Source organism: Schistocerca nitens, chromosome 2 (assembly GCF_023898315.1).
Source record: "Schistocerca nitens isolate TAMUIC-IGC-003100 chromosome 2, iqSchNite1.1, whole genome shotgun sequence".
Lineage (NCBI taxonomy): Eukaryota > Metazoa > Arthropoda > Insecta > Orthoptera > Acrididae > Schistocerca > Schistocerca nitens.
The window spans coordinates 998,370,734-998,389,857 of record NC_064615.1 but is presented as its reverse complement, the minus strand read 5'-3'; positions in this window follow the sequence as shown (position 1 = coordinate 998,389,857).

Below are 19,124 nucleotides of genomic sequence, written 5' to 3'. Positions count from 1 at the left end.
CTGCTTACGCCACAATAAACTGCGAGCTACAGCGGTCGAAATCATTGGCGTATGGCAAAGACTTGTTGAGCGTAGGTGGACGTACGAGTAGCGTGCAGTTTTCTTCTTGGAAACGTCAGTTTGTGTAATTGAGAACAAATGAAAAATTTCAAGTAGTTCCGCTGCCAGTGTAAGTCCAATTTTTGGACCCCGCCGAGACAAAGTATCTGAAGTGGATTGATCGAATGGTGCGTTCTTCCCCAGTGCGTCCTCGATTGCATCTGCAACAAAATCCAAATCCTTACTTGATACACGACCGTCAGTTGGGATATTCGTCACATATTTGTGTGCTTGGTTGCAATTTTCCCAGTTATAATTAAAGCGCAGAGACAGAGGTCCAGTGTGGGCTGAATTACCGTATGGTAGCGAAACTTGGTAGATATTCTAATATCTTAATGCAGAACCGATTTACGGTGGGCAAAGATTGGTTCCAATTTTGGCCACCAGGTGCAAAGCTGGCGCTGTACAGCATCTTGTTGACGTCTCCAGTGTTCACACTGGACATGTGTATGTGGAAGTTAATAATAGCATCAACATTCTGCCTTTCTTGCTTATCTGACTTTCTATGCCCACATCCCGCCCCTGATTCATTGCGTATGGAAACATTTCTGTACGTCCTTCTTGCATTGAAAGCGCCAGATCTGGATCTGATGGCCAAAATTGGAACGAATTTTTACCTGTGTAAATCGGTTCCGCGTTAACGCATTAGACTATCTACCAAGTTTCGCTACCGTGCAATAATTACAGCCCACGCTGGGTCTCTGTGAGTAGTTGCACTTTAATCATAACCTCGCGGTATAAAGAGGCATTTAAATGAATTCGAATTTTATTTATTTCCTGCTCTATATATCCATAAATGAACTAAATTACAACTATTTATATTGCTTCAAGTGACGGTAACGTATCGAAATCGACTGTAACAAATATTCTCCCGCTACCGCCGCTTCTAACAAACTCCCTTGCGAAAAGTTCAGAAAGCAGTTTCAGATAACTGTCTTGAACAATTAGCTCGAGAGCTCACACGCAATGTAAATATTACTGATTTCTTGGCAACAAGTTGAAATGAACTTCTAGGTTCCTGGCAGCAATGCGATATCGTTTAACGTAGTCAGTTCTTAGCTACCCACGAAATTAAAAAAGAAATAAATCAACACTTTTTTTTGAGTGTTTTCATGTGTCTAGAACAAAAATAAACAACCACTAGCATCATAACAGCGAAACACGTTATTTCATGTTAGTGTAGTACGTAATGATTTAGCAGACAATATTAAAAGCAGCAGCATGCACTCCGTCTTCAGGCCACAAATGACCCATCGGAACCAGCCGACCGCCGTGTCATCCTCAGATGAGGATGTGGATAGGAGGGGCGTGTGGTGAGCACACTGCTCTCCCGGTCGTTATGACGGTTTTTTTTTTTTTAATGGGGCCGCTACTATTCGGTCGAGTAGCTCCTCGATTGGCATCACGAGGCTGAGTGCACCCCGAAAAATGGCAACAGCGCATGGTGGCCCGGGTGGTCACCCATCCAAGTGTCGTCCACTCCCGATAGCGCTTAACTTCGGTGATCTGACGGGAACCGGTGTATCCATAGCGGAAAGGCCGTTGCCAATAGTAAAAGCAACCTCAGATATTTGCAGATGAAACAGGTATCTATAATTAAATCCTGTCTGAAGAAAGACACATAAATACTCAGTAATTTCCTAATATAATTTGAAGGCGGTACGAAGATTGGAAACTTGCTTTAAATGTTCACACATGTGAAAATTTGCACATCACAAAACGGAAAAATATAGTATCCAGTGCAACAATTTGTAAAGATAGAAAATGGAACGATAACATGGGCTCAGTTGTAGGCAAAACGGGTGGCAGACTTCGGTTCATTGGTAGAATACTTTGGAAATGCAATCAGTCGATGAAGAAGATCGCTCACAAAAACTCCGGCGATATGTCCTACAATATTGCTCAAGTGATCCTTTCCAAATAGGACTGACAGAGGATGTAGAACGTATACATAGAACGATAGGATGAATGGTCAAAGATTTGTTTCACCCATAGGAGACTGTTACGGAGACACTGATAAAATTGAACTGCCAAACTACTGATGGTAGACGCAAGCTATCCGTGAAACCCTACTTAGTAAGTTTCAAGAAACCATTTTAGGTCATAACCTAGGAATATACTACAACGCTCTACGTATCGCCCCCACAGAGATCGCAAAAAAAAAAAAAAAAAAAAAAACAAGATTAGCCTAATTACAAAGTGCACAGAGATTTTTCAGCATTCTTCACGCGCTCCATACGTGAATGGAACGGAAGAAAGCCCTGATAACTGCCTAATGGTTTGCAAAATATGTACGTAGAAACCCAATAAAAAACATTCTGCTTGAATTCGACAGTCAACGACGTTATACGTTCCAAGTTTTAATTTGAGAACTAAACTGCAGTAGTGTGTAGACTGATATGGACTGTCTTGACAGATCGCACAGCATCGGGAGCCAGAACCACACATTTAATCCCCCGTCGTAGCCCCGGTCTCTAAAGCCGTCCTCACACGGAACGAGGCAGCCAACGTTGACGCGAACAGAACATCCGACATCAATAGAGAAGTGGCCTCGGCCCACGGGACGAGCTGGTTAACGTGATTTGCTCTCTCATCGCTCTCCAGCGGCCGTTGTCGGTTTTATTTGGCTCTCAAGCTACACAGTTTCCTTACGAAAATGGATGTGCGTAAAACAGCTGCGTGAACTCTGCTGGCGCTTATCGAAGATGAGCGAAGAAAATCGCGAAGCATTTTCTGGACACGCCGATGGCTTGAATAGTGAATTGCTGATAGAAGAACACTACATAATGTTGCACAACGACCAGAAATACATACTAGCAGAAATTTTCATCCCATTTTCTGTTTTAAATTGAATATCGTTAAGGTGTAGCGTCTAACGTCAGTTTGCGCTCGCCTAATATCCATATTGTCGATGTGTCATTGACTACCGACATTCTGAAATAACATACTTGGTCACATAAATTCAAGATAAAGATTCACTTCGTAATTTCATTCGAATGGAATTGAAAACGATATTTGTTGGCTAGATATGAACAGGAGCGAGTTGACAAAACCAGAGATAGTTTCATAATAACAAAACTTCCAGTATGTAATTTGCATTTACTTTCAGACCTAACTGGCAGTCACATTAAGATACTGGCCACTGGGGAAACATTCGAGGCGTTGGCCTTTGCAACAAGAATTGCACCAAGTATTTTATTTATAATAAATAACATCGATGTTTGAGAGAATACTCTTATTAAATGAATAAGAAAGACCCAGAACCTCATAAAAAAACAAAATATGAGCATTTTTTTAGACTTAAGGCGCGAACTATGGCTGTTGGTAAAATGTCGATATATCGATAACTTCTCCAAAACTATCGATATTTATCGGCAACTCTTTTTCCACCTATATATCGTTATCGAAATGGCAATATAGAATGCAGATATTTTTATTTTATATTTTTTTCGCAGTTTTCGGTAAAAATTTCAAATTGTTTTTTTGAAATTGTAGTAGAACGTTATTTCACTTTCACAATGAGAAAAAAATCTTACTACTTTTTGAGCTTTCATCACGTCCATTTTTCTCTTTGACTCTGTGAAGAAAGTATAGGTGGCACAAAAGAAGTCCGATTGCACTGGAGAACGGCGGTATGAATGGAACGACAAAATTTCCGATGTCAGAAACAGCACACCAGTTGCGTTACATTTTAACGCAACTAGTGTCTTATTTCTTCACACCGGCACTCTTCATAAACAGATGCTAAGAATTATGAACGACAGTCTAAATGACAAGACTGGTGTTTGTGGTGGGCGGAGCCGTGTGAGGGAAAATGCTGACATAATCGGCACTCGGCGCTACCAACAGAAGCTGCAACGTTTAACTTCACCCAGCAAATTTAACACTACAATTGCTAGGTCGCTGGCGTTTGTAGAAATGAAAACACAGGGAAATCGACATGAAGTATTCTGGACCAATTCGATATGTGACGAAACCAAACGACAGATTCATTGGAGGTCTTTTATTGTGCCACTTACATGCAGCTACCATTGCCAACAAAGTGGTTATCGCCAAGCGTGAAGGTGCTTCATTTTCCTCTCAATTCTCGCTCTAAGGTGGATAAGCAGGCAGCTAGCTTGTTGATGTAGACGATATCTAATAACAAATTTGTACTTCAATACACAGCTCTAAAACCGGCGGTACTCTTACAATGTGCAGCCGATATTTTTATTGGCTAGTACGTCGATATTTTTCTGCCGGGATATCGGTTCCTTTTTTCGATAAGTAGAGGGCATACAATGATAGTTTTTTAAAATATCGATGTATCGGATTCCCGATATTTTAAAAGCATCAACAATCCTAGCGCGAACCTGCTACCTTCATCTTTGTTACCAAAGAACTCACTTGCGACACAGATTGGACATACCGAGATGGCTTTCGTATATGGCATACAATGTGTAAAGCCTGTAACTATAAATGTAATTATTTGATATTTAATACGCAAACTGTACCAATTAGACGCACTTTTGGCAAATCATTCTGCTATAGCATTGAAACGGTTTATTTTCGTAGCACACAAGTTATAAAAATAAATACATCAGCTACAGGAATCCGCTACCTACCCATACATGATTTCCTGTCATTTTATTGCAACCAGTCGTAGCTAAAACTCGCGCTTTCGAGATCCCCAATTTTCTGATGCTTTGAAACAGCTTCTGTTCGTACCACATACTCTACGAGAAAGAAAACCCATCAAATACGATGTTTAATGCCATACAATGTGGCGGCTCCTCTGTTTGCTTGTGACGTAAAACGATGTCGCGTCTCATTGACCACGTTCCTCTCCACGAGGCAAAAATCTAACACGACAGATTATAACAAGCTGCGCAGTGCAGTGGAACGTGAAATCCCAAGCAGGGACGTCACCAGCTCCTCGTCCACATGCGTTTCCACGTCCCGTGAGAGGACGACTTACGGTTTACTTGCGCTGTGGTACTCGAGTCGGAAGTAGTCACTTCGAATCCGGGCGCTGAAAGAAAATGTCATCGCCAGTATTTGGCTGGAAAGCTGTGACGTGGCGACGAGATGTTCCTGATTATTTGACTTCGTGCCGGTGTACTGTCTTTAAGTCCCGAACCATTCCGCAGTCTCTCATGGAATGAGGCCATGGTACTCCGCCTTTCGGATGGGGACGTTAAGCTCGACGATTCTATTCGGGAAGGCTAGGCTCCCATTTCTCATCAGCATAGAACAGAAACATGACATCACACTATATGTACATCCATTATAGTCACCCACACTCAACAGATACACACAACTCCAACGCAACTCGTGGAAAAGGAATGTAGAAATAAAATCCTTTTGGATTTGGCCGGTGAACAATGCCTTACGAGCCTTTCTCTCTTTTTTGCGGATTAATTTAGATTGGGATTTTCTCTCAGATATACAGGGTGAACCAAAGCACCGTTAACATTTAAAATTGCACTAATTCACGGAATAATGCAGGTAGAAAAGTAAAAACTGACACACTTGCCCGAAATGACATGTGGTTTTATTGTAACCAAAAACGAGTGCAATAGCTGGCAAAAAATGGCGCTGGACAGCAACACGTCAGTGACGCCGCATGAGAATTTGGGCTACCGAAAATCCTAGAACTGTCGTGGAAACCTAATTGCATGAGGAGAAAGTCACGGTTTAATGTGGATTTACCATATCATCGTGATCGACCCCTTTTTTTCGAGGAAATGCGGGGTGCTGCTTTCCGAAAGGTCAGCGTGATGGGTGCGAGGTACGCTTATATGTTGTAGAACCCCGCACCATCCCATAGTCTGGTTGATAAACATCTGCTGGAAGGTACTACTTTCATCCATGATGGCTCTCCATCCCATATTGCTACACGTGTGAAAGATCTCTTGCGCACATCGTTTGGTGAGTATCGCGTGCCGAGCCGCCACTTCCGTTATGCTAGACCTCCCCAGATCCCCAGACATCAATCCGTGTGATTACTGTTTGTGAGGTTACCTGAAGTCGCAAGTCTATTGCGATCGTCCGAACTCATTAGGTATGCTAAAAGAAACATCCGACGGATGTTTCTCACCGTACCTACTTATACACTGTACAGTGCTGTTACAACTTGTCCCTGGACTACAAGTGCTGTTGATGAATAACGGCCGACATGTTGAGCATTCATTATGAAGAACAACGTCTCTGCTAAAAATCAGTTATTGTGCTAATTATTGTTTGTATAGCATATGAAGCACCAACTATTGGTCATTTTCTGCACTTTTTTTGGTTTCAATAACACTACAGTCATTTCAAGAATGTGTGTCAATTTTTACCTCTCTCCTTACATTGTTTCGTGAACTACTGAATTTTCAAATTTTACCGGCCTTCTGGATCACCCTGTACTTCAGTATTTCCTTGTAGTTCATAGGTATAAGTTATTATTTTAAGGCGACGACCATGGTTTTATGAAATAGAGAATCAATTTTTTTTGTAATCGATGAAGGGTGATGCAGAGTTTCCTAGGAGGAATGGTCAATATTCAGGGATACGACAGCAACGTTCATTTTAAAGTCCAGTAAATATGGGCTCTAAAATGCAAACCTTAAGAGCTATGAGCACTTCTTCATCTTCGCTACTGTGAAACACAGCTCATCTCTGCTTTCCATATTTTGAGACCAAAACAAGAAAAAATGTCCAGTAGACATGGGCTCTAAAGTGGATATCTTGATGTTATGAGTTCTTATTCATCTTCGTTACTGCAAAAGACGTCTCTTCTACTAAAGAAATGTCATAGCTCTTAAGGTGTGCGTTTTAGAACCCATGTTTACTCGACGTTATTGCTTCGAATGAGAAGCACATGCTCGTAGGTGAACACCTAGCTCTATTTCGTAGCTCTGAGCAATGAGCGGAAGTGAAACCTAACGATAAACAGTTCACACAACAATACAAAACAAGCATCTCAGATGTGGTGCTTCAGAAGAATGTTAAAGATGTTCAAGATTTCTCGACACGAACAAAATGAACATTCAATGCTCTTTACCTTACATACAAGACAAAATTAGTGCACGGCACGGTGACAGCTCTATTCTATTCTTTCAAAGAAGCGAAAGCGATGCTGTACCAGTACTCTCAAAGGCTGACATGAAAATTGAATTCTGCATTTTCGCTCATTCATTTCGTTATCGTGCAGAACAATTCCACGCGCTGCAGTTTTAGTCAACAGTTCAGATATTGTATAATCCAAAACGTTTAAGCACACTTCATTTGTAAACTTCAGTGACTTCTACTTGATCCAGACGCCACTTCAACTAAGTTGACATAGTTTGCTGTGATGTATAAGAAGCAGTCAAATGTAAACGAAACAAATGGGTAAAAGTAAGTAAACTGTTTATCATTTCAAAAGCAATCACCCTAATTGTTAATACATTCATCCCACTGTGAAACAAGACCGTCAGCGACTTCATGGAAAAATGATTGCGGTAGCCTATGGCAGCAAGACTGTACGCAGGCGTACATCTCTTTATCTGAGGCAAATCGACGGCCACGAATAATTTTCTTCCGAGCACCAAAAACACGCAAATTGCATGGCGGGGAGATCGGGTCTGTATTGAGGATGTAAGGGCTTCCCATCAAAACTTTGGCAACGTACTCGAAACAACGTTGGCACTTTGTGGGTCCGCCCATTCGATTTCCATATTTTTGAAGCCCTGACGAATGACAATCGTGACCATTTATTTACTTCGGAAGGAGAGGTGCACGCCAAGGTCATGGTTCCGTAGGCAACCGGAAACATTTTTCCACGCAGGCAATGACTGTCTTTTCTCACAATGGAGAAGTGTATTAACAGTGGTGGCGATTACTTTTTTTCCATCTGCTTCGTTTTCATTTGACCGCCACTTTCATTTCAACCTGAAGCCAGAGGTTGTCGTTAGTACTAAAACTTATTAGTAATGAACTGTTCAAGTACCCCTAAACTAGAAACGGATGTTAAGTACAAGCTGATACCATTCCCACTAAAATGAAAAATCTATTTTCTGTAACTGTGTAATTTGGAAGTTATAAGGGTACGTGAAAGATGGAATTCTTGTTGTTTTGATTAAGAGGAGGGGATGTGCAATAATGATCATCGTTCCGAGGTGACACTTACCGACTTCAGATTACTTCTGCAGTCAATGACTTAATGTCAGAAGCAGAAATAAGTAAAAAAAAAAAACCTGAATGCGTTTCACTTACCTCCTCATCTAATCACGCAAATGTTTGTTGTTTGTCGACGAGCGGTTCTAGGCGCTTCAGTCTGGAACCGCGAGACCGCTACGGTCGCAGGTTCGAATCCTGCCTCGGACATGGATGTGTGTGATGTCCTTAGGTTAGTTACGATTAGGTAGTTCTAAGTTCTAGGGGGCTGATGAGCTCAGATGTTGAGTCCCATAGTGCTCAGAGCCATTTGAACCATTTGTTTGTCAGCTTTGTCATCTTGTTGTTGTTGTGGTCTTCAGTCCTGAGACTGGTTTGATGCAGCTCTCCATGCTACTCTATCCTGTGCAAGCTTCTTCATCTCCCAGTACCTACTGCAGTCTACATCCTTCTGAATCTGCGTAGTGTATTTATCTCTTGGTCTCCCTCTACGATTTTTACCCTCCACGCTGCCCTCCAATACTGAATTGGTGATCCCTCGATGTCTCAGAACAAGCCCTACCAACCGATCCCTTCTTCTAGTCAAGTTGTGCCACAAGCTCCTCTTCTCCCCAAATCTATTCAGTACCTCCTCATTAGTTATGTGATCTACCCATCTAATCTTCAGCATTCTTCTGTAGCACCACTTTTCGAAAGCTTCTATTCTCTTCTTGTCTAAACTATTTACCGTCCACGTTTCACTTCCGTACATGGCTACACTCCATACAAATACTTTCAGAAACGACTTCCTGACATTTAAATCTATACTCGATGTAAACAAATTTTTCTTCTTCAGAAACGCTTTCCTTGCCATTGCCATTCTACATTTTATATCCTCTCTACTTCGACCATCATCAGTTATTTTGCTCCCCAAATAGCAAAACTCCTTTACTACTTTAAGTGTCTCATTTCCTAATGTAATTCCCTCAGCACCACCCGATTTAATTCGACTACATTCCATTATCCTCGTTTTGCTTCTGTTGATGTTCATCTTATACCCTCATTTCAAGACACTGTCCATTCCGTTCAGCTGCTCTTCCATGTCCTTTGATGTCTCTGACAGAATTACAGTGTCATCGGCGAACCTCAAAGTTTTTATTTCTTCTCCATGGATTTTAATACCTACTCCGAACTTTCCTTTTGTTTCCTTTATTGCTTGCTCAATATACAGATTGCATAACATCGGGGATAGGCTACAACCCTGTCTGACTCCCTTCCCAACCACTGCTTCCCTTTCATACCCCTCGACTCTTATAACTGCCATCTGCTTTCTGTACAAATTGTAAATAGCCTTTCGCTCCCTGTATTTTACCCCTGCCATTCCAGAATATGAAAGAGAGTATTCCAGTCAACATTGTCAAAAGCTTTATCTAAGTCTACAAATGCTAGAAACGTAGGATTGACTTTCTTTAATCTTTCTTCTAAGATAAGTCGTAGGGTCAGTATTGCCTCGCGTGTTCCAACATTTCTACGGTATCCCAACTGATCTTCCCCGAGGTCGGCTTCTATCAGTTTTTCCATTCGTCTGTAAAGAATTCGCGTTAGTACACTCCTGGAAATTGAAATAAGAACACCGTGAATTCATTGTCCCGGGAAGGGGAAACTTTATTGACACATTCCTGGGGTCAGATACATCACATGATCACACTGACAGAACCACAGGCACATAGACACAGGCAACAGAGCATGCACAATGTCGGCACTAGTACAGTGTATATCCACCTTTCGCAGCAATGCAGGCTGCTATTCTCCCATGGAGACGATCGTAGAGATGCTGGATGTAGTCCTGTGGAACGGCTTGCCATGCCATTTCCACCTGGCGCCTCAGTTGGACCAGCGTTCGTGCTGGACGTGCAGACCGCGTGAGACGACGCTTCATCCAGTCCCAAACATGCTCAATGGGGGACAGATCCGGAGATCTTGCTGGCCAGGGTAGTTGACATACACCTTCTAGAGCACGTTGGGTGGCACGGGATACATGCGGACGTGCATTGTCCTGTTGGAACAGCAAGTTCCCTTGCCGGTCTAGGAATGGTAGAAAATGGTTCAAATGGCTCTGAGCACTATGGGACTCAACTGCTGAGGTCATAAGTCCCCTAGAACTTAGAACTACTTAAACCTAACTAACCTAAGGACAACACACACATCCATGCCCGAGGCAGGATTCGAACCTGCGACCGTAGCGGTCGCGCGGTTCCAGACTGCAGCGCCAGAACCGCTCGGCCACCAGCGGCCGGCTGGAATGGTAGAACGATGGGTTCGATGGCGGTTTGGATGTACCGTGCACTATTCAGTGTCCCCTCGACGATCACCAGTGGTGTACGGCCAGTGTAGGAGATCGCTCCCCACACCATGATGCCGGTTGTTGGCCCTGTGTGCCTCGGTCGTATGCAGTCCTGATTGTGACGCTCACCTGCACGGCGCCAAACACGCATACGACCATCATTGGCACCAAGGCAGAAGCGACTCTCATCGCTGAAGACGACACGTCTCCATTCGTCCCTCCATTCACGCCTGTCGCGACACCACTGGAGGCGGGCTGCACGATGTTGGGGCGTGAGCGGAAGACGGCCTAACGGTGTGCGGGACCGTAGCCCAGCTTCATGGAGACGGTTGCGAATGGTCCTCGCCGATACCCCAGGAGCAACAGTGTCCCTAATTTGCTGGGAAGTGGCGGTGCGGTCCCCTACGGCACTGCGTAGGATCCTACGGTCTTGGCGTGCATCCGTGCGTCGCTGCGGTCCGGTCCCAGGTCGACGGGCACGTGCACCTTCCGCCGACCACTGGCGACAACATCGATGTACTGTGGAGACCTCACGCCCCACGTGTTGAGCAATTCGGCGGTACGTCCACCCGGCCTCCCGCATGCCCACTATACGCCCTCGCTCAAAGTCCGTCAACTGCACATACGGTTCACGTCCACGCTGTCGCGGCATGCTACCAGTGTTAAAGACTGCGATGGAGCTCCGTATGCCACGGCAAACTGGCTGACACTGACGGCGGCGGTGCACAAATGCTGCGCAGCTAGCGCCATTCGACGGCCAACACCGCGGTTCCTGGTGTGTCCGCTGTGCCGTGCGTGTGATCATTGCTTGTACAGCCCTCTCGCAGTGTCCGGAGCAAGTATGGTGGGTCTGACACACCGGTGTCAATGTGTTCTTTTTTCCATTTCCAGGAGTGTATTTTGCAGCTGTGACTTATTAAACTGATAGTTGGGTAATTTTCACATCTGTCAACACCTGCTTTCTTTGGGATTGGAATTATTATATTCTTCTTGAAGTCTTAGGGTATTTCGCCTGTCTCATATTTCTTGCTCACCAGATGGTAGAGTTTTGTCAGAACTGGCTCTCCCAAGGCTGTCAGTAGCTCTAATGGAATGTTGTCTCCTCCGGGGGCCTTGTTTCGACTCAGGTCTTTCAGTGCTCTGTCAAACTCTCCACGCAGTATCATATCTCCCATTTCATCTTCATCTACATCCTCTTCCATTTCCATAATATTGTCCTCAAGTACATCGCCCTTGTATAGTCCTTCCACCTTTCTGCTTTCCCTTCTCTGCTTAGAACTGGGTTTCCATCTGAGCTCTTTATATACAAGTGGCTGTCTTTTCTCCAAAGGTCTCTTTAATTTTCCTGTAGGCAGTATGTATCTTACTCCTAGTCAGATAAGCCTCTACATCCTTACATTTGTCCTCTAGCCATCCCTGCTTAGCCATTTTGCACTTCCTGTCGATATCATTTTTGAGACGTTTGTATTCCTTTTTGCCTGCTTCATTTACTGCATTTTTATATTTTCTCCTTTCATCAATTGAATTCAATATTTCTTCTGTTACCCAAGGATTTCTACTAGCCCTCGTCTTTTTACCTATTTGATCCTCTGCTGCCTTCACTATTTCATCCTGCAAAGCTACCCATTCTTCTTCTACTGTATTTCTTTCCCCCATTCCTGTCAATTGTTCCCTTATGCTCTCCCTGAAACTCTGTACAACGTCTGGTTTAGTCAGTTTATCAAGGTCCCATCTCCGTAAATTCCCACCTTTTTGCAGTTTCTTCAGTTTTAATCTACAGTTCATAACCAACAGATTGTGGTCAGAGTCCACATCTGCCCCTGGAAATGTCTTACAATTTAAAACCTGGTTCCTAAATCTCTGTCTTACCATTATGTAATCTATCTGATACCTTTTAGTATCTCCAGGGTTCTTCCATGTATACAACATTCTTTCATGATTCTTGAACCAAGTGTTAGCTATGATTAAGTTATGCTCTGCGCAAAATTCTACCAGGCGGCTTCCTCTTTCATTTCTTAGCCCCAATCCATATTCACCTACTATGTTACCTTCTCTCCCTTTTCCTACTCTCGAATTCCAGTCACCCGTGACTATTAAATTTTCGTCTCCCTTCACTACCTATTTCTTTTATCTCCTCACACATTTCATCAATTTCTTCGTCATCTGCAGAGCTAGTTGGCATATAAACGTGTACTACTGTAGTAGACGTGGGCTTCGTGTCTATCTTGGCCACTATAATGTGTTCACTATGTTGTTTGTAGTAGATTACCCGTACTCCTAGTTTTTATTCATTATTAAACCTACTCCTGTATTACCCCTGTTTGATTTTGTATTTATAGCCCTGTATTCACCTGACCAAAAGTCTTGTTCCTCCTACCACCGAACTTCACTAATTCCCACTATATCTAACTTTAACCTGTCCATTTCCATTTTTAAATTTTCTAACCTACCTGCCCGATTAAGGGATCTGACATTCCACGCTCCGATCCGTAGAACGCCAGTACTCTTTCTCCTGATAACGACGTCCTCTTGAGTAGTCCCCGCCCGGAGATACGAATGGGGGACTATTTTATCTCCGGAATATTTTTCCCAAGAGAACGCGATCATCATTTAGTCATACAGTAAAGCTGCATGCCCTCGGAAAAAATTACGGCTGTAGTTTCCCCTTGCTTTCAGCCGTTCTTAGTACCAGAACAGCGAGGCCATTTTGGTTAGTGTTACAAGGCCAGATCAGTCAATCATCCAGACTGCTGCCCCTGCAACTACTGAAAAGGCTGCTGCCCCTCTTCAGGAACCACAGGTGTGTTTGGCCTCTCAACAGACACCCCTCCGTTGTGGTTGCACCTACGGTATGGCTATCTGTATCCCCACCAACGGCAAGGTTCATGGTTCATGGGGGGGGGGTCATCTTACAGATCAGTAATCTGGAGTGACGCAATGAAAACGGATTCGTCAGAACAGTGTAATGTAGATTACAGGGCACCAGGGACGTACTCTTTCAGAACCTCGTTAGTCCGACTAACAGGTATTCCGTGTGCCGTACGACTACGGCCGACCGATGAAGCTTGTCCACTGCTGCCGAGGTAACATCCAGTGCATGGTCGGCAACTGATGACAACTTTCCTGGTGTCAAAACTTGGACCAATGCAGCCTACTTTCAACAAGTGTCCTTCTGATGCTTGACAAGTAATAGAATAATGTCTAGTAAATGAATATTGTTGCAAAGTAGTATTGAAATTGATAAGCCTGATACTGCTGACATACTGAAATCTGTATGCTGATTATACATCGTAACTGACCAGGAGAGGAAAGAACCAGAAGCTGTATTCACTCGCCGGCTAGCGGAATCTACATCGACGAAAAATACACTTCTGTCGGCGAGAACCGTAGCGTCGGTGCAGCATATTCTATACGAGGTGAATGACGTTCTCTTGATCAGCGGAAGTCCACATATGAAAGCAGTTTGAGTACTTCGAGAATACGTCTCTGACGTAATAAAAGAGCAAAGAATTCAGTAGAAAAAAAATCATAGCATGTTTTTTTTCGAGACCTGTACTGTTTCTGTCACCAAACCGCATTAAGACGATCTGGCAGACGTATGCAGGAGGGGATTGTGGAACGTCTTTAGGTTCTCAATTTTGTATTGAAACAGAGTTTCTAGAATTCTTTGTACTGTCTTACTGAATGTAGACTGCGCGTCACGTATCATACATTAAAAAAATCTGATCACACTGTATTGTACTACGATATGATTAGCGTTTCCATGGTTTCCACGCTCATGTCTTGGTGGTATCTCTTGTCTTGTACATTCCGTAGTGACCTGTTCTCATTCACAAGACATAAGCTTCTTTAGTCCATAGTTGGTAATCAAGTGTGAAACGCACCCAGACACAAACAACAAGAGCCGCGCGGAGTGGCTGTGCAGTTTGAGGCGTCATGTCACGGACTGCGCGGCCCCTCCCGCCGAAGGTTCGAGTCCTCCCTTGGGCATGGGTGTGTGTGTTGTTCTTAGCATAAATTAGTTTAAGTAGAGTGTAAGTCTAGGGTCCCTTAAGAATTCACACGCATTTGAACATCTGAAACAACAGACGCTCGCTTGCATCTACTCCGTTTGACCAAACCCATTACAATGGGATCCGTCCGTCAGCCGGCCGTGTTCGGCCGTATAAGACATACGTGCTCGTGTCCAGTGGACGCGTTCCAGTGCTGCTGCCTTTCTCAAAGTGGGCCGCCTTCGGTCTTATACGGCCGCCCAACTAGTAGGACGAATACCGTTCCAGTGGAAGCTGAGCGAGAGCTCGGCGGCTCCCTTTGTTCTCTTCGAGACGAGTAGGCTATGTGCCGGCACCGGGTTTCACTCTCTCCCTTCTCTCATCATATCCAACACGACTTTGAGGCTACACTACACACCCGGCCATTACAGTCACCTACACTTAACACATACACTAACGCTCACAGCTCTCATACACTGAAGCGCCAAAGAAACTGGTATAGGCATGCGTATTCAAATACAGAGATATGTGAACAGGCAGAATACGGCGCCGCGGTCGGCAACGCCTATATAAGACAACAAGTGTCTGGCACAGTTGTTGGATCAGTTAACGCTGCTACAATGGCAGGTTACCAAGATTTAAGTGGGTTTGAACGTCGTGTTACAGTCAGGGCACGAGCGATAGGATACAGCATCTCCGAGGTAGCGATGAAGTGGAGATTTTCCCGTACGACTATTTCACGAGTGTACTGTGAATATCAGGAATCCGATAAAACATCAAATCTCCGACATCGCTGCGGCCGAAAAAAGATTCTCCAAGAACGAGGCCAAGGACGACTGAAGAGAATCATTCAACGTGACAGAAGTGCAACCCTTCCGCAAACTGCTGCAATTTGAAATTGAAATTGAGTCAATAATTAAATCACTGAAGACTAAGGACTCTCATGGTTATGGTGGAGTGCCAAGCAGAATATTAAAGTACTGTGCGCACATGTTAGCTCTGTATTTAACCATATTTGTAATTTTTTCCTATCGGAATGGTCAGTTTCCTGAACGATTAAAGTACTCAGTAGCAAAACCGCTCTATAAAAAGGGGGAAAGGGATAATTTAGATAATTTTTGACCTATTTCTATGCCATCAGTGTTTGCAAAAGTTATTGAAAAGGCTGTGTATGTAAGGATAATTGATCATTTTATATCACACGATTTGCTATCAAATGTACAGTTCGGCTTTAGAAGTCGTCTAACAACTGAAAGTCTTTCCTCTGTGAGGTACTCTATGGGTTAAAGAAAAGGTTTCGAACGCTTGGGACATTTTTTGATTTAACTAAGGCATTTGATGGTGTTGATCACAAAATATTGCTCCAGAAGTTCGACCATTACGGAATACAGGGGGTAGCCCACAATTGGTTCACCTCTTACTTTAGCAACAGACAGCAAAAGGTCATTCACAACGTCGAGAATGGCTGTGATGTGGGGTCTGAGAGGGGTACAGTCAAGTGGGAAGTGTCCCAGGGATTAGTGTTGGGGCCACTCGTGTTCCTTACTAATTAAATGATATGCCCTCTACTGTAACGGGCAACTCGGAAATATTTCTGTTTCCTGATGACACTAGCTTGGTAGTAAAGGATGTTGTGTGCAACATTGGCTCGGTTTCAAATAGTGCAGTTCATGACCTAAGTTGATGGCTTTTAGAAAGTAAACTATCGCTAAATCACAGTAAGACTAAGTTTTTACATTTTATAACACACAATTCAACAAAACCTGACTTTTTAATTTCAGAGAATGGGCATGTGATTAGTGAAACGGAACAGTTCAAATTTGCAGGTGTTCAGATAGATAGTAAGCTGTCGTGGAAAACCCACGTTCAGGATCTTGTTCAAAGACTTAATACTGCCATTTTTACTATTCGAACGGTATCTGAAGTGAGTAATCGTACGACACGAAAATTAGTCTACTTTGCTTATTATATTTTATGGTAACCCTTCCCATTCTAAAAGGATATTTTTGACTCAGAAACGGGCGGTTCGGGCAATAAGTGGTGTAAGTTCACGAACCTCTTGTCGGCCCTGCTCAGGAGTCTGGGTATTTTCATATTGACCTCTCAATAGATATATTCCTTAGTATCATTTCTTGTTAACAATAGTAGCTTATTCCCAAGAATAAGCAGTCTTCACTCAGCTATTGCTCGGCAGAAATCAAACCTGCATTTGGATCGGCCTTCCTAAACTCTTGTGCAGAAAGGTGTGCAGTATACTGCTGCATCCATTTTCAACCACTCGAATTCAAAAATCGTAGCAGTAATACACGCGCTTTCAAATCGAAACTGAAGAGTTTCCTCATGGGTCACTCCTTCTATTGTGTCGAGGAGTTCCTTGAAAAATTAAGCTGATTCTTGTCGCATTGTTGATTGCGTTTATTTAAACTTATGGACTGACTTTTTTCGGGTTCATAAACATTTACTTTTATCTGTTATTAGTTTTACGTTATAATTTCATGTACTGACACGTCCATGATCTTGGAGATTAGCTCCTCAATTTTGTCCTACGGAACTTGACGTGTAAATAAATAAATTTCAATGCTGGGCCATTAACAAGTATCAACGTACAAACCATCAGCGAAACATCATCGAGGTGGCCTTTCTGAACTGAGGGCCCACTCGTGTAATATTGATGAATGCACAACACAAAGCTTTACACCTCGTTTGGGCCCGTCAACACCGACATTGGACTGTTGATGACTGGAAACATGTTCCTGGGCGGAGAAGTCTGGTTTCAAACTGAATTGAGCGAATGGACGTGTACGGGTATGGAGACAACCTCATGAATCCATGGACACTGCACGTCATCAGGGGCCATTTCCAGCTGGTGGAGGTCCTGTACTTGTGTGAGGCGTGTGCAGTTGTAGTGATGTGGGACCCCTGATACGTCCAGATACGACTCTGACAGGTACAGGAAACACGTACGTAAGCACCCTGTCTCATCACCTGCATCCATTCATGTCCACTGTAAAGTCCGACGGACTTGGGCAATTCCAGCAGGACAATGCGACACCCCATACCTCCAAAATTGCTACAGAGTGGCTCCAGAAACACTCTTCTCAGTTTAAACACTGACGCTGGCCACCCGTCTCCCCAGACATGAACATTGTTGAACATATCTGAGATGCCTTTTACGTACTGTTCAGAACAGATCCCCACCCCTCGTACTCTTACGGATTTATGGACAGCCCTGCAGGATTCATGTTATCAGTTCCCTCCAGCACTACTTCAGACACTAGTCAAGTCCATGCCATTTTTTGCTGCGGCACTTCTGCGTGCTCGCGGGGGCTCTACACGATATTAGGCAGGAGTACCAGTTTCTTTGGCTCTTCAATATGCTTCGGAAGGGTGACTGCGGGCGCGAAGGATAGGGGAAACCTTTCCAATTAGGCAGCTAAGCCTTACTTACTTTCATATTCTCTCTCCGCAACAAGTTTCATTATAATCGACGAAGTCAGTGGGAGCGGACAAGTAGTTAAGCACTATGTGTTTTGGCAGCCCGCTGGAAAACACTCTCCACCAAGTCTGACTCAAAAGTAACGAGGCTGATGTCCCTAACGAATATGTTCGATTACAGATTGCCCTCGTCGCAGCCAGCGTGGCCATATGTCCGGCTTTAGCCAGACATGTCAGACTTTTCCACTGTCGTGTACGGCCAAATATATAGAGGCCCGGCCTGTACGGCTTTCGTTGGGCTTTTCACCGTGAAGTAGAGAGCGCACAACTCTCTTTCAAGCTAATGAGGCAAACGCGAGGAATAAGTATACGGGGAAATAAGTGCATAATATATATACCCAACAACCACAGCTTTCAAAGTTTGGGTTGGGTCTTGCCCACTCGTCTCGATGGGGTACCTGAGGAGTGCTGCATTCGCGGAATGTTATACAACAATTCAAGCAAGTAACAGTAGTAGTTTTATTTCGCACTTCACAAAAAGTTTTGCATCACACCGGTTCCGAGAACTCCTGAAGACAGATGCTGACTGTGAATATTGTATCACAGCCACAGTCCCTTTGACTGTTTAGAGATGTCACTAAATCCGCCCAAAGATGTAAACAACCATGCATGAGCAGCGCCTATTAGACGGAGGCGATCCAACGGCTGCTCAGTTCCAGTCTTTGCACCAGGAAGGACGTACACGGCTCGTATTGTCAGTAGTTCAACCATGCCTAGACGGTCAATACCACGGTTAGATCGCGTTCACATTGTTGCTTTGTGGCCAGGTTCATTGAACCCTCTGCCATGCACTTTATTGTGAGTAGCAGAGTAATCACGTAGATGTAGATGTAGATGAAGGACTCTCAATAAGGGAAGTGTCCAGGCGTCTCAGAATGAACCAAAGCGATGTTGTTCGGATACAGAGGACATACAGAGACACAGGAACTGTCGATGACATGCCTCGCCCGGGCCGCCCAAGGGCTACTACTGCAGTGGATGACCGCTACCTACGGATTATGGCTCGTAGGAACGTTGACGGCAAAGCCACCATGTTGAATAATGTTTCTCGTGCAGCCACAGGACGTCGTGTTATAACTCAAACTGTGCGCAAA